This window comes from Cyanistes caeruleus, chromosome 15, assembly GCF_971803275.1.
Source record: "Cyanistes caeruleus chromosome 15, bCyaCae1.hap1.1, whole genome shotgun sequence".
In the NCBI taxonomy this organism is placed as follows: Eukaryota; Metazoa; Chordata; class Aves; order Passeriformes; family Paridae; genus Cyanistes; species Cyanistes caeruleus.
Genome location: NC_141715.1, coordinates 13,330,521 through 13,352,756, shown reverse-complemented (window position 1 = coordinate 13,352,756; position 22,236 = coordinate 13,330,521). Strand labels below are relative to the sequence as shown.

Here is a 22,236-nt window from a genome sequence, read left to right as displayed (position 1 = left end):
CCCTCGCTGTGCTAAATTGTGGTAGATAGCTGTGGTGGAACTGTTGTCATCTAAGGACATAAGCAAGACAAGGAACAGTAAAGGCTATGATCAGCCCAAACTGCAAGTTTAATAAAACAAACAAACAAATACTACCCAACTTGGGCAAATAAACTGTGATTTTCAATGTCTTTCTCATTTCTCTTGCAACTAAGAAGCTGTCACTGAAATTTCAGCCCCGTGTCCAATAATGTTTAATGCTCTTTCACTTTCCACTACCAACTTATAAAAATGCATATTTTTTTTTCATACACAGGCTAAACCTTGACATTTATAAGCACTCAGAATCAGGATCTTCTCAAAATCCAATATGAAAAGCATTTGTGCCCCTCCAGACACATTGCTGGCAGTCAAATCTGTGGCTACTGACAGCAGTGCTCTGTGACAGTAATAACTACGGTGTATGACTACATACATTATTCACACTAAAGTAATATTATCAATTACAATCAGAATTCATGAAGCTCTACAAAATGGCAGGTCAAGACAATTTAAGTGTCATTTTACATCCTAATATTTACAAGCTAATGCTTCACAAAATGAGTGGGATATAGTCAGTAGAATCACATCCACTTCCTGTGGAGGCACCAGCTGAAAGCACTCCTAACTTTTATGTTAAGATAATAGTTGAAGGGTGTTGACAGTTTTAACCTACATCCTTTTATTCAGAAAGACTTCTAATCCTGAATCTTGGCTCTTTGTTTTAAATCAGGGATGTATTGATTAACTGTGAGACTGAACGTATCTCAGCGGTGGCTGAGTTGGGTATCCACGATGGAATTAGGACAGTTAAACACTGGAATCGATCCTCTCATTGTAAAGCCACAGCTGCTGTGGCAAGCAGTTTCTCTAAGCTATTAATTTTATTATTAGCACACCTGGAGACACTGTTTCCCTGAGGGAAAAGCAATTCAATTGTGTGTGCTGCAACAACTAGTGGCATATGATCAATGACACAGCTGGGACCATGGGCTTTCTCCTGGAGCTCAGGGTAGCTATGACAAAGTAGTTTGTAAAGCAGTGACAATACAAACTAATATTGCTTTGTTTTATGCATCTCATTGTAATCACATGCTTACAGTTCCCAATGTCCACCACTTTTAGGCCTTTTTGGAGTTGTTCACCAGCCTCAGTCCTCCAAAGGTCTTTCCCTGTGACATCTGGTATCAACTGACCACCAGCCTTTGCCTGACCTTCCATCCTTCCCCTGTGCCACCAAGGCAGCAATAACCTACACTTCTTTAAAAGGCAACAGCAACACTTGTTTAAGTAGAGGAGAAAGACTAATTACAACTTTCCACACGTTTGGTTTTATTTCATAAGCATGTTAATGAAAAGACACAAAGCCCCACAGGCCTGGCAGCAAAGCACCAGCTATAACTGACTTTCTAATCCCAAAATAACTGATACATCTCAAAAAATCTGATCCAGCAATACTTGAAACTTAGTCAATATTTAAATGTAAGTCAGTAGAAATTAGCAGGAAAGGAAGATAACACATGGTATTACACTCAGGTATTGCAGGCATATAAATGAAGCTCCAGCAGCTCCACACACCAAAAAAAAACCCCCAAATTCACACTGGAAGGACAAATCAACCAAACCCCTCATGAAAAGAAGACGAATGCTGCATCTGGTGGATATCATGATGCTCCAGTACCTTCTGCAAAACTTTCAGGAGCTTTGGATCCATACTCTGTTTCCTTCTTAAATGCCACAGCAGAGAAAACAAGTTTTGTGTTGTGAAACCTTGTAAGAGACAACACACCTGTTGTGAAGGCTTCATATTAACAGACATACTTAGCATTTGACACTTCCTAGAAATTTTATGTCAGTTGGCTTTAAAACCTTTGAATGTAGGGTTTTGCAACCCAGCCATGTTCAAGCCCTTCTTGGTCCATCCATTCACAGTCCACAAACATCTACTCTCCTACAGACTGGCTATCAAGAACACCACCACTCTATCCCGTGTAATTTCAATTTTCAATTTTTTATGAGAAAACACTGATTGTGAGTAAGATGAAAATTTCAGCTTTTAATGATGATTTAAATGTGTTTAAAATTAACCTATAATTTTTGCCACTTCTGCAGTAAAATCATTGTCAGCCTGCTGTACCCATGTCTAATATGTGCAATCAAGAAATGAAGAGACTTGGGATACACTACTTTGATGCTGACAAGCTATTTCACAGAATTTTTGAGCCATATTTCCCAAATCAGTCAAAGGATCTCAATGACTAACCATGGAAAAGAGGCATCTTAGTCAGCAGATGCTGTAACAGAACCAAGACATAACCTTTATTCTTCAGCTTCCACTATTTTTAAAAGTGAAATAAAGTAACACCTTTGTCAATCACTATGCAAACGTAAAAAATTGAGGGTAGGGTGGAGTGTGGGTGTTTGTGTTTAGAGGAACTTTCTAGTTAACTTTAGTTACTTGAACTTTGGGATCTCTGCCTCAAGGAGAATTTTTCTGCACAGAAAAGCTAAGAGATGCCTTCATTTCAGTAGATTTGAGGCTGCACAATGCTACAGCCAAAAAGAAATCTTTTACCAACAAGCTTGAGCAGCAGAGTCTACAGCCTACACAGATACTACCCCTCTATCTGGCCACTCAAACCAGGATTAAAGGCAGAACAGTTTTACAGCTGTGTTTCATGGGACTCACTTTTCCCCATGCCTAGGAAAAAATAGAAAAAAAATTAGAAAATTTCTCTTCTATTTTGCTTTCTAGCCACCACTTCTGCCAGCTTTGCCCCTACATGAATATCCCCAGGAAGGCTGGCCTCTGCTCTCACTTCTCCTCGTGACTTAGTCTTAGGTTTTCACACATTTGTTTAGTTATCCAATACCTACAGCAGGTATTGAATGTATGCTTTAATGTGTACAACTTATTGCCAAATTATTTTAGCAGTGGTGCCATCATGTGCACATTTAACTATTTCTTGAAATCTAAATCAGTTAATAGCCCTAATTTAGCTAGCAGGGCTATTAACTACTTTAAAGAATATGGCAAATTATTTACTGAACTCTGAATATTAAATTAATTAAAATTTAACAAATAAAAAAAATACATCTATTTGCACTGGAAATATCATTTCTAAATTGTAACATTATCATTTATTATCCACATATTATCTTACATGATGAAAAAATAGTGAATAGTTAGTGTATTGGGGAGTATTTTGACTTTAAACCCATCTTACCTTAAACATCTAACATATGTCCCTGCTTTTAGAGATGCTGGCCATTCCTATGTGAAAATCTGTCTAAAGCAGGATTTAATGCAGAAAATGAGGAAAGACAATATGATTTCAACTTGGAGCTAGTAGAATAGCTGGATTGCAGCATAAATAACATTGTTTTGCTCAACAAAGAAAATGCTGGATACAGTTTCAAATTTTAAATGAAAAAAAAATTATTTCTTCTTGCAGCAGAGAACTGGAAAACATATATCAGCAGGCAGTTATTAAAAACCAATCACATTATATATATATATATATAAAATACACGTGTGTGAGCGTGTATGTGTGTGTAAAAGGTCTAGTTTCTGAAGAAGTACCTGAAAAATATCTGTGAGCATTTTCATTTGCCTGGCTTAGACACCATGATTTAGATCAGTGGTAGCACAACAGTTCCTGGAGGCACAGAGCCAAACCTCCTCTGATAAATTTTATGCTTTTTGAGTTGCAGACTGAAGCCCAGCACAGTTGGTCATGGCTGTCATGAATGAACAGAAAGCTGAGCAAGACAAATTTTGGCTGCTTTAAGCATCACACAACTTCCTAAATCTTACACTATATTTTCTATTTTTCTTATCAAATAGGAAAAGGAATGACTAAGAAAATGTTTTTTTTTAAAACCAGTTAGAACAGGAGTAGTATTGAATCTACCAAGATATGGACATAATGTCCAACTTATCCTATGAGAGGGGAATACAGTTCTCCTCGAGATCTGTCACAATGAACTCCTAATGAGGCAGAGGTTCAGGGGTGTATCTGTCACCCCTCAAAAAAGTGAAATTCTCATTGTATTTAGTGAGAGCTGACTGCTGCCTTCCCTACTTATGTCTCTTTGGGATGTATGCCAAGTACCTAAGTGGCTGTACAATAAAATGCAGCAATTACTTCTCACTTGTTCTGGAGAACCAGCTCAGGACCTCTCATGACAAGCAGTGTTCACCCTTGCCAAGCAAAAAAGCAAATATTGACTTTTTTCCTTCCCGTGCTTCAAACCCCCAACCACTTCATTCTCCCCTGCTTTTTCAAACATTAAATTTAGCATTAAATTAAACAATTATAATTGTATATTTGAACACTTTCAAATCAACTTAAAAATTCATAAAATCCTCCACCCCATGTTTTTACAGCTCTCACAATATTGGCTTACTTTTCACCTGCTTTACCAAGACATTACATAAAAAGAGGTAGGGAGAACAATAATGTATTAAAGAAACTGTATGTTCTCTATAAGGTATGTTTGGAAAAGTATTTAAACATTAAAGAAATATTAAGAAGGAAATGCATGAAATTTTGTAAACATGTGAGGAACAACAGTTTAGATTCCTTGGAGTATTACAAAATGACTACTATTAACAACAGATGCTCATATATAATTTGTTACTTATCTATGTGTATGCTGCCTGGTTCTATAGCATATTCTCACTGGATTTCAAAGCAGACTCTAATGTAGCAGAAATATGTCTTTGAGGAAAAGACTTAGAGAAGTAATTTCTACTGAAATGTTCCAAGAGCTGCCTCAAGTATGCATAATTCAAAGGCAAAAACATCCTGAACTAAGAAGTACTTTGGACAGATGTAGAGAACAGGCAGCATATGAAAAATTAGGATGTTACTTAAAAAAAAAATTAAAAAAATCAAATAATCCCATATAACTTACTGAAAGGTACATTTAAACTAAGGAAAGTAAAATCTGGTGTAAATATGCTGCATCAAAAGCCTGATATTACTGTGTGATTGCTTGTATTCCATGAAGATATACAATAGTTTGTCCATAAATGACAAAAAAAAACCCCTAATGTAAGAACATGATTAGTAAGCCAGGACAGAGCAGGTGACCTGTGGAAACAGCCTGACTTACCCTGCAATAACCTGCTACAGGTGCCCATGTCTGAAGTGCAAGGAGATGCTCAATCACATAGGTTTGGTACATTTCTAAATGCTTGAAATGAGACAGCTCTCCCTTGTACCCATCAGGAACACAGTTACACCAATGTCGTGGTCCTGACTGCAGTGATTCTGCTCTTTCACTTAAACCTCAGTTTCATTACATGTTTCTGCTGCTTTTTCCTATAGATCCAACTTACCTGAGCTACAGAAAAAGGAAACTGAAATTGAGGTACCTTTATTCATTTTTGGCAATATATGACCAAACTGGTGCATAGTAAAGCTCTGACACTGTGGTTTCCACTTAAGGTTGTTGTAAATTTTTGTTTATATTACTCCATTAAGGTCTAACATACTCTGTCATGACAGTTTTCCTGTCACTGAAAAGCAGACAAGCACATGTGAGGATCCATTTAATAACTCAAAGCACTATTACATTTTAGTTAAGAACAAGAAGGAAACTACTAAACTGGCAGGGAATTTAGGCCAGATCTAATTTCACAAGTTGGAATTTGTCCAAGACACTGTATTTAACACCTTTACTCCTGTGAGCAGTGAGAGAATTCTTTAATGACAAGTGGCTAAGACCTTGGTTTTAGATCTCACCTGACAGAAAGGCTAATGAGATTTCAATTTTGCTCAGATTGACAGCAACTACTCCATAATATTTCCATGGATCCAATCCCTAATGGAACCAAATAGCAAAGCTGTGGAGAAATGATAATATGAACCCTTTTTTCCCTCCTCCAAATCTCAAAAGAGATTTGACTCAGGGTCAGGGCAAGCTTAAGTCTATGCATGCATCAGTTCTTTTATCTGATCTGTTTTGCAATCCTTGACAGGCAAACACATAAAGGCATCTCTCTGAAAGCCACCACATCAGAAAACCCAAAGCATTCTCTTAATATATCGTGACTCCACAATATTATTTACCCACATTTAAAGGATTATTATACTCCTGCATAAAAGAATAATTCATACACAACAGACTGGAATGTCTCAAAAGGATGTGCCTTGTTCTACCTATAAATAATCCAGATGGAAAAATCCCAATTTGAATTAACCAGATTGTTAATGAATGGAATGGAATAATTATTCAGAATGCTTCCCTGAAACACAAGTATGCCATTGATACAGTGATTACCACCTCTCCATTGATTAGAAAATCATTAATACTTTTGCATGGAATGAGTATTAATTAAAAATCAAGCATCAAACCCTAAATAGTTCCATGGGAACTATTAACCCTTTCTTAATACACAGCTGAAAGCAGTGTCAGCGGAGGAACTGTTCTACAGAAGTGCTTAACCTGTAGGACACAGTGTTGCCTCCAGTCTGCTTGAATTACTTGTCTTGGCCTATGCTCTTCACTTGGAAAGATTTTTTTAGGACAAAGAAGGTCAGAAGTACAGATTACTGGACTGGCACCAGTGCCTGCCCATTCACAAGTGGCATTGTTCACTGCAGCATCTCCCTTACAAACCTGGGAGGGGACAGTGTGGGAAACTGGAAATAGGATGGATGGAATTCCTGGTGTCACCTCCTTACTCCCAGCTACTGCCTTTCACAGAGCAACCCCAGGGCACGAGATGTGACTGCAGCACACGTACAACACAGCAAGTTCTGGAAGGGGAATAATTTCCAGCCATGGATTATCAGAACTACTTGTGTGTGGCTTTTCTCTATCAATATGAAAAACTAATGGCTTGGTGAAAGGTTCTAGGGGATCAGGAAAGTACTGCACATTACTGTGCATTACCAAATGCAGGCATAATAACACAGTACATTTTTTCCTAAAGCCTGAATTCCTGTATTTCAGCAACTGTACCATATTTTGACTATTCTGTACTTGTTTTAATGTGGTAGCATCAATTTAACAATTTTTGTTAAAATTATCACATAATGTGTTTTTATCCAAAGTTTCAATACAGTTTAGTAACTTTGAAAAGTGTTGGGGGTTCTCATTTATTTAGTTTTACTTTTCCAGCACAGTCCTTTTCTTACCCACAACCTGTTGATGAAACAGCAGCAACAACAGCAACTGTCCTGGTTGCAATTTGCCAATCCAAACATCTTATCCCCCTTTTTTTCCTCTCTGGAAACATTGCAGAGTAAGAGAAACAAACCTGAAAAGACACAACAGTCATCCATGGCTTATAAACACTGGTAAAAATGAGAACATTTTCAGGAACATTTCTCACCTAAGTACTCATACTTGACAGCTGCCTGTTTGAAGGCAGGTTTTGATGTTTCCTACCAACTGCCCTTTAAAAAAGTTCCAACTAATTAAATTAACAAGGAACTTATCTGTCAGCTACATGTTGCATTTTACGACAGTATCTCTCCAGTCCACCCGTCCAGGTCTGAGTTCATTCTCAGACTTTAATTAATTCTGCTAGAATTTATCAGACCTGCAATCTGGATCATAAACAAAAAGGAGAGCTTTATTAAGGTTTTCTTTTTCCTTTACTTAAACATAGAAATAAAATATTTTAATGTTATTATGTTCATACTATACAACAATATTATAATAATAGATACTACTGATTTAATGTGTCATTAGCATTAGAAGATCAAAAGTCTTAAAACAATGAAACACTTCTCTCAATTGCTTCAGAATTGCGTTAAAATTATTTAAGAAAATAGGGAATGCTGGTCTTATTTATCAATTACTTTGTAACACTGTATTTTCTAAGTTCTGTGCATTCCATTCATGTGGCATGTACATACCAGGGATTTTTATTTTTAATCTATTCATGGTCAAAATAATAGAATCAAATAGTGCTACCTGGTGGTTTTGCCCTCAAAATTGATCTTTTAACAACTCATTTAATCTAGAATTTTTTTTTTTCTAAAAATATATCTGTATCATATGAAACAAAAAGAACAGTGTGGTCCTAAGCCTGACTTCAGTGACAGCCAATCACCTGTTTGCAATTTATTGCTTCACTAGTAAATAGTAATCCATGTAGACAATGTGGTCAGAGGATCACTGCCCTACAATCAATGTACTGCACCACTTTCATTATGTCTATAACTGAATATCTGAAATTTTTGCATTTATTCCTGTTATTCATTGTAACAAATTTCAGGCAGAAGGTTCTAAGAAGGAGCCATGCTGAGGGAGTAGGAGGGGGTGAGACAGGGTTTCCTGACAGGTATTTGCTCTTACTCCTGACTGAAGTTTGCTTCCAAATTCTTCCTAATTCATTGCTGAGTTCCTCATCTGGATAAATCCTCTATGTGACAAGCAGTGTTAATCACAAGAGACAACTGAGATCACCTGAGTTTTATTTGAACTTTTGAATTTCCCAGCAGCCTTTGTAATTTTGGTTCCATAACATGAACAGAGAAAATCCATAACTTTTTTATAATACCAGTCACATATTTCTTGTTTGCACCTCACTGGAAATCACAAGTGGTAACATAACTGACTCCAGTTACAGAGCTGCAAAGTGAAGCCTAGCACTATGTTCAAGGGCCTTTGGTTCCAGGGACAGGCACCAGGGCTGGGCTGGAGACAACAAAATTCCACTACTGCAACATAAACAGATCAATCTCCCTATTTCATTTGGTTTTTTTTAATGGCCCAGCTCTGCCTCAGTCATCTGAAGATAACATGCAGTCCAGTAAGACACAGAGTCACAGGCTGATCTACAGCACTCAATGTTTTACTGGTAAATTTCAATTTATATCACGTTAATATATTTCTTTCTAAGTACAGGCCAACACTGGAAGCAAGAATCTGCACTGCAGTACTGAAAGCCCTCCAGCACTCTTCTGAAAGCCTGGGGTTAGAGCTAATGCTCTAAACAAGCTCTAGTGAAAAATGTTATCAACATCTTTGGCAACTGCTGCAGCAATGAAATCGAGACAGCAAAGAAGTTGCAGTAACACAAAAATATTTTAAGAAAAATATGTGATGGTCTTTGTTTAATTTTAGACAGTATTTTTTCACTCCTAGAGTATAAGTAACAAAATTATGACTATGTACTATATTGCAGAATATGAGGAGAAATGGGAATTTGAATTCTCTAGGAAAGCTGTCTGGTCAAAGTTAAAAATAGTTTTCCTTTTCTAAGTTATACTTTATATAAAGTTAAGTTGGCCCTATCACTTGCATTCAGAGATGTAGGGCTCAAAAAAAAAGCATTATTCCAATGCATGCAAATTTCCACTCTGGATTTTTTATCATGTATACACTAAAATGCCAACAATATGTCATACCTAAGAAACATCCTTTTATCCTATTTTAAAGCCAGTATTCAACTTAAATGCTAAGGCCTATCTCTTGATCTTGTTTCGTAACGGTTGCACTTGCTACAGGCTTAACACAAGTGTGGGAGCCGGTATGGAAAGGATCGATAAAGCAGAATTACCCTTTGTGATAGCGAATCTCTGCAGGACATTCCAGCTTAACTCTGTTGCCTGCACTTACACTTCACACTTTCCCACTGGGAGAATAGGCTAAAACACAGTGATGGACTTACAAGGCAAGGAGAGGTGTGTAAAAATCCCCCTCCTATTACTGCCCTATAGTTGCTACCTTGCTGTAAATATCATAAAACAAAACAACACAAAACAAATTTGTTAAATTACAAGGTTTGTTTATTCCCAAAATTTTCCCAAGCCCTGCTGAACACAGGCCTTTGCTTCATCACACAGTGCAGATGCAATAGGTTATAATTTTCAATTTAACAGCATCACATACACACACACACAAATAAAACGTAACAAAAAAAAAACCAAAAAAAAATTTAAAAAAAAAGGCAGCAGAAGCACACCATGAATATCACCAAATGAAAAATCTCTTTGGAACTACAGAGGCAGAAAACATGAAAGAATTTGTGTTTCAGCACAAACTGGGCTGTTGGAAATCACGTGCGGGTGATTTCAGCGCGGCCACTGGGCTGTGGCAATGACAAGTTCTCTGTGGGAGAATCTGACTTACAAGTAAAGAGGGTTCTTGCTGTCTGAAAAGAGATCTGAAGAGACAGGGGTATTTTGGGCACAAAGCAAAGTAAACAGCTTCAATTATAGGCAGTAGAATGGGAAAGTCACAGGCACTTAAGTGGGTCAGACATAAGATGAAGACTGGAACAAAGTCAGCAAAGAAGAAAAGAGGAGGATGTTAAAAACAGAAAGTTTTAAATACAGTTTAGAAGAAAAGTTTCAGAAATTAGGACAAGTGTTTTAAACTTGAGTCAGACATGAAGAGTCTGTCAGGTAGAGGATACAAAGGTGGAGATGACTTAGCTATCATAGTAGAAAGGGAACCTGCTTTTAAAACACCTAGAGATTGCTACATAATCACATTGCAAAGCATTAAAAAACATTGGTACAAAGCCTTACACCAGAGCCAAGAGGCGGTTGTGTAATGGTACTTTATCAAATGCGCTAAAAATATAAATAGTCACACACAGAAACAAAATCAGCTATTAAAATCTTGTGCCTTTTAAAATTTAAGCATCCTAGAACAGATTACAGCAAGCCACTCGTACAGTGTGTCCTTGAAAAGTGACACATAATGTGTATTTTATATTCTCACAGACTATTTAGAGTTTGAGATCAGAAACTTCTTTTGAGTTTCTCTAAAATGGTGCAAACTAATAAAGAATTAAAAGTGGAAGTGATGTAGGCATGAAACTGGAAGCAGAAGAGTTAAACAGGTGATAGCAGCAGGTGGAAAAAGTAAATGATTCATTTGGAGACTGAGACAGACAAATGCCAAAGCAGTTTACATAAAAAGAGGCACGGAAATAACACCAATTAACTCCAGAGGCCCTAAACTAACCAATTTGGTTGGAAAGATACCATGTAAATTTGCATCTCTGCTCTCACCACTTACAGGATCTGTCGTTTCCCCTTTGAATCTTCTTTTTTCCTCCCACATCCCCAAACCTGTAATCTGCATCTCGTCACCCTTCCCTTTTCCAGCTCTGCCCACTACCACACCTAAATCCTGTGAGGTTACATTTGAAGCTGGCTCTGAGGATGCAATAGGTTTCAGGTTTTTCACCTGCAACCAGTTCTTCTGTCCAGGCTAAAGAACAGACACATTCTTATCTCCAGACAGAAGAACAGATGGTGAGCTCTTCAAAGACTCAGGAGGCCAAGGGGCCTGGCTGCTCCTAAGCTTGGGCGATGTCTGAGCCCATCCCTGTCCCCCTGCCTGATCCAAACCCCGCAGGAGCCTGCCCTTGGCACAGCCAGGCTGTGAATCAGCCTGCAGGGCTTGGCTGGGAGAGCAGGAACTGCTCCAAGTCCCAGGTGTAGCAGCCAGGTACAAGCACAGAGCTGAATGGTTTCCCACTGCACTGAAGGCTTTCCCAAGCTCAGCTCTCCCCACTGTACCAGAGCTCCTGCCAACCACTCTATCATGCCATGAACAAAGCTTCCTGTAAGATAAAGAAACTAACACCTTGTTTGACACTCAACAATCCTGTAAGACATCTTCATTATCAGGTGTTTCTACCATCAGCATATTCAGAATTCAGTCTTACCAACATAATTTTTTTTTCTCGTTACTCAGCGCAATTGGTGAGTGAAGTAATGTGGAAAACTAAGTGCAACTACATGTAAAAATATTGCAAAATGGTAATGATATAATTATTGCATGGGGGTAATAAAGAATAAGCTCAGATGATTTCTTTCATGCTCATAGCCAGTATTTTTAATACATACATCACATTTACTCACTTTCAGGACAAAGACCCCCTTGCAACACGATGGGGAACAAAGTGGAAATTATTTTTCATGCCAACTCTTTGGCAAAGTGCTGTATAAAACAGCCACTGTCTTTCTTCTCTTCCTGGATTTAGCTCTGGGAAATGTATTTTGATATTGTACACATGAAACAGTTCCGTCCTTTTTAACCTGTCTTATATTTCTTATGTGTGCTTTCAGAGCTTTAGAGAATATTTTATCATTCACTCATATGCAGAACTCTTTATGAGGAAATTATTAAACAGCCCATCCAAGTCAGGGCAGGTGGCATGAGCAGCTTTCTTTGGATTTTCTTTGGGTTTTTTCTTTCTACTGCAAAACCACGTGTGTCACACAGTTTACATGTGGGATTGGGTGTCATGGTCTTGCTGAGGATGAACTGTGCTGCAGGTAAAGCTAAGCCAGTAAAATTCTATCCATCTTCTAAAGTGGAACCAATTAAAATAACAAAATTATCTAAAAACGTTTTGACATAAATAATTGTATACTAATGTTAGTTAGCAAGCAATTCAGAATTAATCTCAAGATCTCCTTATGCTAAACAATGCAGAATTTTGTATAAAACTATATATATTGCTGTATATGTACCAATATGCATGCAAATATATCTGTATGTAAAAGATATTTATAGAGAGATTTTTTTTTTAAATAAGGCAAATAAATTAGATAATTTGTACCTTTGCTTGAAAAAAGAGATTCTGATAAAGTAATCTTGTCAGTCCCTAATCACTGAAGGTTTAAATGAATAATTTCTCCTTTCCTAATAAGTCCAGATTGACTGATGAAATTTCAGCGAAAAGTGGTTAAAATTCATCTTAGCTTTTCCATGCAAAATTGGATTCCACTTTATCAGAAAACTTTCAAATGCAATACTACTCGTTGTTACATATACAGCCAGCAACTTATGTAGGGCACTATTTATCATTCAGACAACTTAAGTACAACACAAAAAATCACCTTGAGACAAATGAGAAATTCTCTCTTGGGAAACCCCAAACTGTATTAATATGATAAGAAGTAGAGCTTCACTTTTCCTTCATTAAGTCTAGAAGGCATTTCTTATACATGTAAGAAGTTAGGAAAAAAAATAAAAAATAACACTAAAAACCCCTCCAAGGTTCAGACATCTTTTTAGTCATATCAATCATTTTCAGTACAACCAACTTTTTTCATTGTTACAAAAGCATTAAAACCCAGATGGAAATGAGCTGAAAAATTCAATGCTCACAGGGATCCCAGTGCTTAGATAATCTAATCCATTTGGGAAACAAAAAGTTCATGTCAGGTATTTAGTAACCAAAGCAATTACCAGAAGCTGACTACTGAAATTGGGCTGAGTAATATTTCATCAGATTTCATCAATCCTACTAGAACAAAGAAAATTGTGGGGGATAACAACCTATTCAGTGTTAGTTGAGATAAATAAACTGAAGAAAAATAAAGCAATGATTGCAGTTATCTGTTATTGTTTCCTAAATACATTGCTCCATATATAATAAAGACAGTATTTCCAAACCACTGAAATGTGGGTAGCAGAGAGGCCATTTTGATTTCTGTATTTGCAGTTTTGTTATCTATGCTGTCCAAATCTTTATTTGCACTGAAATTCAGCCTGCACATCTTTCCCTCTTCACAATCTCCTCCTAAAAGCAGGAGTAAGGTCTCCCCCTGAATAAGCAAGAAGTGCAACACTGGGGGATTAATAATATTAAAACCATTAATGTGATGTGTGTAGGAAAGTGTCTGTTCCATATAACCAGGGAGGTCCAAAGCACATGAGCACCCACAGCACCTCCCGCGTGCTAGAAATGTTAAAAAAGTACTTTCACCGAAGATTCTTTAAGTTAGGATTTCTTTAAGTTAGGATTCTGGAAATAGTTAACATTCACAGAGAGAAATTGTCAAAAAATACATTTTTTTTTTAAAAAAAAACTTCCCTGAAAAAAAACACAGCCATCTTTTCAAGCAAACAGCATTAAGTTTAAATAAATTTCCACCTGTGAACATAAACCAGCATCCATGCAAATGTGTCTTATGCCTGCAGAATCTATCACACCAGGCATTTCAGTTTGATTAAATATTTTATGCTCATAGTTCAAAGTGGCTTTATATTTAGTTTAAAATAAAACCCCTCATCATCTTAAAAGATCATCAAGCAGGCCTTGAACGTGCAGACGTTATGCAAATGCTGGTTACAGATAGGGCTGTATGGGTGAGTACCAGGCACATCTGCTTTGGAAATTTACTGAGTCATACTTGAAAAACCAGAACAATTTCAACTCAAAAGAAAAAATTCTTTGGTATGCTAAGAGCCCAGCAGCAGAATGAGATTTTTCACAGGGAGCTGTGTGCTGAGGACCAGCACTGACTCATTTTGCTCCAGCTACCTCACATCTCTGCCTAATTAATGTGAATAGGAAATTCAGAGTCAGAAGGCTCTGCCACTGTTACCATGGCCCACCAACAAGCTGAGGATCTCAGATATCTCAACAAACCCCTGGGGCACCATTGCAGCTTTTCCTACCCAACTGATATTTAAGGTAATACATGGGAGAATCAAAGAGATTGCTTAGCAAATAGCGTGACTAGCTAGTTATCAAGATCCAGGAAGAAATGGTAAATAAAAGCAAATATTCTTGGAGAGGTATTAATTTGGAACAGATGCTGCTTATTGAACAGTTAGTGTCCTAGGTGTTGGAAGTACCTTAGAGAAATGCTAAAGAAAAATACAATGCAAAATCATAAAAGCCTCTCCTGAGAAAGAAATTAGGAACATGACTTTTACTGTTCAGTTTGTAAGACAAATTTGTATATGTTAACTGTGGTTGTGTTTAATAGAAAAACACTTTGTCCCTGAGATGCATCTATTTCACGGTGTTCCCAGTAATACCAGTTCTGTTCCTGCAATCACTAACATAGACAAAATAGTGGCATCCTGTGAAATCCTCTGCCTTTTGCACCTTTCCAAAGGATTCTGATTCTCAAAGATCTCACAAGGTTAACAACTCTCTAACATTTCATTTTTTTAAACCAGTTGTGAAATGCAGAATTTATTCTAAGGCAAATTAATTATATCACTGATCTGCACATGGGACAGTTTTGCAAAGAGTTTTTAGCATAGAACTGCCACACTTCAGCTCACTAACCCACCTTTCCACTAACCTTCAGGGCTAGTTTATGGGATATTTCAAAGGAGAAAGATAATCACCTTCAACATATCAAAAACCTTCTTATAGGCTAATTTTTAGCCCATGAGTCACAAGAAGAAAATACTGAAATATAGCAAATAATAAAAGGGGGAAATAATCAAGATATTCATGACTTGCTAACAAGCCTAGCAGGATGGACAGAAGTAATTTAACTCTGCCCTGCTGAGTCACTTGGGCTGTCCATCTATCCAGAATGAACCTAATTAGCTGGTATCAAAAATGCCACAGCTTGAGCAATGGCCAAAATATATGAGCAAAATAAAATCAATCAGCATGAGACACCTTCATTTCCATATACTAAATATTAAGTGCAGTAGTTTGCCCCAAATTAACTCACAGCTAATGAAAGCCTTATTTAACAGTATTTGTGTCAAAAACAGAATGGAAGAAAGATTATTTCCAAGTACCCAAGTTTATCCAACCATTTCATATTCTTCCAGAGCACACTGTATCACAGCGTATTTCAACTTGCATTTGTACCAGAACATTCAACCATGGAACACTTTATAGAAATAACATTAGTGGTCTGTCTTAAACAGATAAAAGTAGGGACAAAAATTCATTCTGACACTTTATTATGGTCTTCTATTGTTCTGCAACATACACACCCCCTGCCTCTACCAGACACAAAGCTTAGATGAAAATAGGAGTATCTGTCCAGCTTTCCCCAAAATGGTCCTGCTGCAGTGCATGTACACAAACAGCTACCACCTCAAGAGTTTTGATAGCTGCCTGTCTTGAAGCAGCTTATCTGGATTTAAAGATGAGATGCACAACTTTGCCTTTTCAGCTGTTATCAACCATCACTTTCACAAGAGCCAGTAAAAATAGAGCTCCATTTTAGTTCACATGTACATTCCCATTGATTAATGCATTCATTCTATCAACATGAGCACACGACATGCACTAAGAGGTTCTATTTAGCATGCATTTCATTTCACTCTCTTCTCCAGCTTTTACACAGGTTGTAGCTGACATTTCCACCCAGTCCACATGGCAGCATTTTGACCTTGCTTTTAGAGGCTCTTTAGCATAAAATAATCTTTGTGGTTAGAGCCTGCTACTTATGCTGAATTATGGGTACTTTACAGTAAGGAAATAAAACAGCATAGTCAAATGCTGACAGTACTCCAATGCTTTTCCCACAAGTCCTCTGAAGAACCAGCCAATTACCCTGCAATTGACACAAGTGACTGAAAAAAGCATCCTCATTTCTAGCAGTCGTAAATTCATTTGCAAGTAGCTCATCAAAATTAAATGTATACTTATTACAGACACAAAGACGTGCTTAAATCACATTAAAGGGATAATTTTATGATACTTGTAATTATTTAAAAAAAAAAAAGATTTTTCTATGCTGTATGTAGTAATCCTTTGCAAGCTTTAAACTTAAATCTGTTTCTTTACTAAAATGTTTCCTCGCAGTGTGTGTGAATACTGGTTTGCTATAATAGGATTGCTTGTGAGCATCAGGCTTCTGGCACTGATCTTTGTAGCAGAAAAGGGAACACAGCTCTGGGGGTGAAAAAATACACAGAAAGGACTGCATGGTGCTTTAGGAAAAAATTACAGAAAGGGAAGCTGATCAAAATTGTGACTAATCAGAGACGGTTGCATTCCTTTTGCAGTCCTGACAAATACTGAGAGCATTAAAGAGTTTTATCAAATAATAAATGATTAAGATCTGGTACTGGATATGAAACATTTCTAGCACATGATGTGAAAAGGAAGATAAAAGGTAAAGGAAATAATGGTAGCACTTATGACTGTTTCATTTAAGGTTTAACTTAGAAGTTTATTCACAAGGTTTGTCACTGGCTTATCTGAGTCTGCTACACACGTGTGTATTTATGGACACATTGACACACCTTTCTCGTCCTTTTCCCAGCAAATGTGAGAACTCTTTTATCGCTCTAGATAACAGTACAAATGAACAAAGACAGAAATTTGTGGCAGAAAACACCCTGCATAGAACCATTTCCATGAATCTTACTCCTCTAGTCGGTGTTATTACTTTACTTATGAGGATATTATATTTTTTTAATGACAGAGTGCACCTTACTGTCCAACAAATGAAACTGCATTAGGGACTGAAATATACTTTTAAAAGAAAGCATATAACTAACAATAAAGAAAACTATAAAATAAAGAATTAACATCTAAGCTACAATGCGAAATAGACTCCAATATCCTTCAAAGATAAGTTTATATTTAAAGCCAGTAAACAAACAACATAGTGAAGGATGACATTTGAATATTCTCCAACAGTCTCATAAGACACTTGCAATAATTTTATAAAACCTGGCTTTACTCTTCCTTAGTAGCAACAAACAGATCACAGGTATCAAAACTCTTAATTTCTAATCAAACAATAGCAAATTTCAAGCTTTACCAACCAAACCCAAACCCAACCCTGTGCCTGGGTTTTTTGCTTTTATAGCAGTAGCAGCTACTCAGAGCTTAGGATAATACTCAACTTCTAGTTCTCTTTCCAGTCCTCTTCCAGAGAGTGGACACCTCTTCCTGATTATGGCAACCTTTCATCACAATTGTCCTGAGCACCAATTCAGACTGCACTACATTCTAAGCCCTTAAAATGATCTTTATGTAATGCTTTCCAGAAGTGGTTAATTACACTGATCTGCTACAGGAAGCTGCTTCAAGGCTCCTCATTCAGAAATCTCTGTGTTTGAAAATCCAGATGTGAACTGTTCCAAGTGTCCCTTAGAGTAGGGAACAGAAGAAAATGCTGTCTTCACAGTTCTTGTTCCCAGGAGTGAGAAGGTTCTAGTCCTAATGCAGTAGGCTCAGTCTTGAACATTTTTCTGTCCTCCATGTTTAGATAAGCATGTATTTATTTTTGTATTTCTACGGTACAAGAAAAATAATGTGTTGATGTTTCATGGTTAAGTACAGAGTAATTGTAATCAAGCTCCCAAGCTGTGACATGGATAAAATAACTCCTGACTGTTGTGGTTTTCTATATATAAACCATCTGAATTTAATTCTGATCAATTCTTTCGTAATAAATGATGTCTGCCTCCTTTCCAAAACAAGACCTCTGGAAGAGGGAGAAGCAGCCACTGTTTCACATGAGGTGCCACTGGGGCCAGCGCAGAAAATTTTCTCCTGCACTAAAGTTTGTAAAATTATCACATTGAAGTAATGATTCTGCATTTGACTAAATATCTCTGCAACGGAGCCCCACAGACATTTGCTGCAAGGGCAGTGACTTTAACTGGAATAGGGGGAAGCACTCTGAGAAAAAAGTTGTAAATTATTGACTAATGCAGAGCTGTGGGGAATGAGAACAGGTGACACAGGATCCAAAGCCAGTGTGAGGTGGAAAACAACCCTGCATGTGTCCTGTGGGGGAAAAGCCACATCTCTGCTTTTACTCACCATTTCAATCCCAGAGGAATTCCAATACTACTTAGCAGTCCACCTTAATGAAAAGTGAAAAGATAAATACTGATTCTACAAATCTGGTCTAATTCCTCACCCAAAGACTGATTACTCAAGATCTGCACAGAAAAGGGTAAATTTAATCTTTCATTCAAGTTGTAGCAGCTAGATAAATTACAGAAGCCCACATAAAATTGACCTTCAACCACCACTTTCTGATAACACAGTTTCTCACCTTTTCTTTTATCAGATCTGTCTCAAAATTTCCTGCAGCAAGATTTCCCTATATTTAGAAACCAATCAGTGCCAGCAGCTGCAAGAATTGCCCTCCAAGCAATCAAGGGTGGGAAATATGTAAGTCAAAAATCCAGTGAGGCAGAAATTTCTGATGAGACTTGAAAGGAAGCTCTTAGGAAACCACATTCATCTAGAAATTGAGAGGCAAAACCTTGACTCCTTCAAAGCACGGCATTTTCAGGCACAGTTCTGAGGTTGGGAGTTTTCAGGCTAAATTTCAGAAAGACAGGACTGTCAAAAACTGCTAATCAGATAAAAAGAAATGCACAGTCACTATGATTGAAGAAACTCCAAACCCTTTTTTATTTTGAAGGCTCCAGAACACAAATTTTACCATGCACATGATGCAGAATGGGATGCTGCTGAAAGAAGATGAAGGATTTTTTTATCCAGCATGATTATATAATCTCATGCTTTTCCTCAGACTGAAACAGGGTACAACAGGAAACATTTCTCAAAAAACAGGTATGGTATTGCCACAGGAGTTCAGAATTACCTGATCTGTCTTAGGCAAAACTATTGGATTTCAGAACTGCACTCAGGCCAGAGGAAGGATTACCTCACAGCAGCCAAGCTAAAAGATTGAGTACATGCTATGGACACTTCCTTATCAGTACAAAGGCACAGATTTATCTTGTATTTTTCAGTGACAGCACAATATAAACTAAGGGCACGTCTATCTCTCCTCTCTCCGTGGCACTGAGCACTTCAGCTGCATCAGGAGCAAGGCACAACACACAGCCCCAAACAAGGACAACCTGCAGCTGCACTTGCACTAAGGAAGCCCTTAAGAAGTAGCAAATCTTTCTCAAGACAGATGCAATCATCATACTGTTAAAATGTATGCTCTGATTTATATAAATTATGATTCTCAGGGTCCTCTGGGTTAAACACAAGTAGAAGTGAAGGTAAAAGAAATCCTGTAATGTATTTCAGAAGAGAACTGTCTTTGAACTAGATGACTTAGAAAGTATGCTTCAAGACAGAGAGGTGTTATCAAAGATAAGAGTATGCTACAGTTCCACAAACTCCACCTGAAATGCTGTCTGACAAGACCGCTGCTCTGCTAAATAAGATATTGTTAACATTTTCACAAATTATTTCAATACGTGGCACAGTTATTAGTTGCAGCATATGGCCTACTCTTGCCTTTTTCAAATTTTATAATTTTTAATTTCTGATTTTTTATTTTTTTTTTCAAAACAGTACATTACACAACCATTTTATCTGCAAATAGATTTAGTTTATGAAAACCAGGCTAATCCTGGTTCTACAAAACATTTACTAACATGAACCTACACTTTCCTCTCATCTACTACCACTTCCAATCACTATTTTAACACTGGCAAACTGCATCTATGTTAGAATGAAATTTAAACAACCCTAAGAAGAACCAATCACTCACTGCTCATTCTCACTTGGAGAGCAAGAAATTATAACAGTTGCTTTCTACTGATTCCATGTTGCAACAAATCTAAATTTCTGCATTTCTGTTAGAAATGTATTTGCCAGTCAGAAACATCTGCTCAAAAATTAACAACAGCTTTTCAATAGAAACACCTGATGAGTCTGTTCACACCTTCTCTGATGCAAATTTCAGACTGTGGAGTAGAAACTCGAAATAGTTTAAATAGTGTTTCACCATAACAAAACAAAACAAAGGAGAACACACAGAAAGAAGGTATCATTTCAATTAAGGTCATAAATGTCAGAAGACCAAAAGTACACCAATCTGTAACTAAGCCTTAAAAAGTTTTCAATATCTCTCTAATATCACTCCTACAACCAAAAAGAAGGGAAATCTTCAGCTCATGAACAGTTCTCCCTGAGTTATTGTGGACAGTTGATATTTTTTTCTGTTTAATGAAAAAAGAAAAAGAAATCCTGATCATAGCTATCTATGTCTATGCAAAAGCACTTTATTTTTACAACTCTGCTGCTGTGATTATATTGCAGATTCTGTTTACCCCTAGCAATAAAAATGTGTCCCGTTAAGACATATGATAGCATTAAAGTAATGCAGTGATAAAGTTCTTCCAACTTCAGTAATGTCTTTCCATATGAAGCATAAGTCTGATTTCCTCTGATGTTCTGGAGATAAAACCTTGAAACTCGCTCAGTAACTTCAAAAATGCAGCTCAGTGTGGAATTGCACTTTTCTAGGAAAGAGCCAGAACATTCTGTGATTCTTCTTTTCTGACACATTAATTGTTCTTCCATACACAAGGAGAACAGAAGCAGCAGCATGCCATATTTATTCAATGAGAGTTGAGCCACAGGGGTGACGGTACATTCCTTCTCCAACATCAGCCAAATTATCTCAGTGCCCAACTTTAAGAGGGTGCAATAATACTCCATCATTTGAGAATGTTGGGAGGCTTATGAATCATTTTAACAGCATGAAGGCAGATTGAGATCATCTCCCTGTTATAGGAACCTGGAGACAAGCGGCAGCCCTGGTGAATCATTTTCATACGTCCTTACTCCTCACAATAACCTTAAAGAGACACCACCACACATCTCAATCTTCATTCAGCATGCACAGGAACTTTCCAGGACTGAAAAAGAGTTTATGTTGTGGATGCAATGATACCCACTATTTTTGTTACATGTACATATTTATATAATTATATAATTATATATTTATATATTTATATGTATTTATAAGGCTCCAAATTGGGTCATTGTGTCTACCAAGAAAACCCACACTCCCTGAAATCCATTTTGGGGGAAAAAAAAAAAAAAAATGTACATATAACCTTTGTAGTTATGGAGAATATATGACAGACACATAGTAACTTGAGCACATTTGATTTCAACACTCCAGAAAGAATGAAGAATATTCTGTTAAACATTTCCATGAAAGGTCATTTTTAACAGAATTAGGTACCTACACATGGAAATTCAGCATACAAACCTTCACATACATGCAGACATTTCTTCAATAAAATGAGAAAGCCTTAGACACAAAAGTGGTGAATGATGAAATAAAGGCGATAAATTAATTTTTAATGAGAAAACTCATGACCCTTGGAAAATCAGTGTATTTGAATACAAGATGTTGGCCTATGTTCCTCCCAGAAATTCAATACTTTGAATTAGTTTTATTTTTTCTTTTTTTAACTATTTTTTTATCAGAAAGAATGGATCAAACCCTCCCTTTTGAAGAAAAAACTACTTATCTAAAGCTGAGACCACTAAAATTCAGCTGAAATTTCATCTTTTCATTAGTAAAGTTTGAATGTTTTTAGGAAACTACCTCAATTTTACTTTCAGTTTGACTCAAAGTAAAACAGCCTGAAAATACAGCAACAGAAGGGCTGCCAATTTCCATTAGGTAAGCAATGCTTACTACTCCTTCCAAAGTCACAACAGGAAGTGTAACTGTGTTTCTAATTATGCCACAGAGATTTCTTGCATTAAGAAAAAATGAA

General features: G+C 37.0%; 1 protein-coding gene across 18 annotated transcripts in view; it reads right to left on the bottom strand.

Annotated features, from left to right (window-relative positions):
* The window catches only part of TENM2 (teneurin transmembrane protein 2), a 618,690-nt gene that overhangs the window by 509,949 nt on the left and 86,505 nt on the right, over positions 1–22,236 (bottom strand). The window lies entirely within an intron of this gene.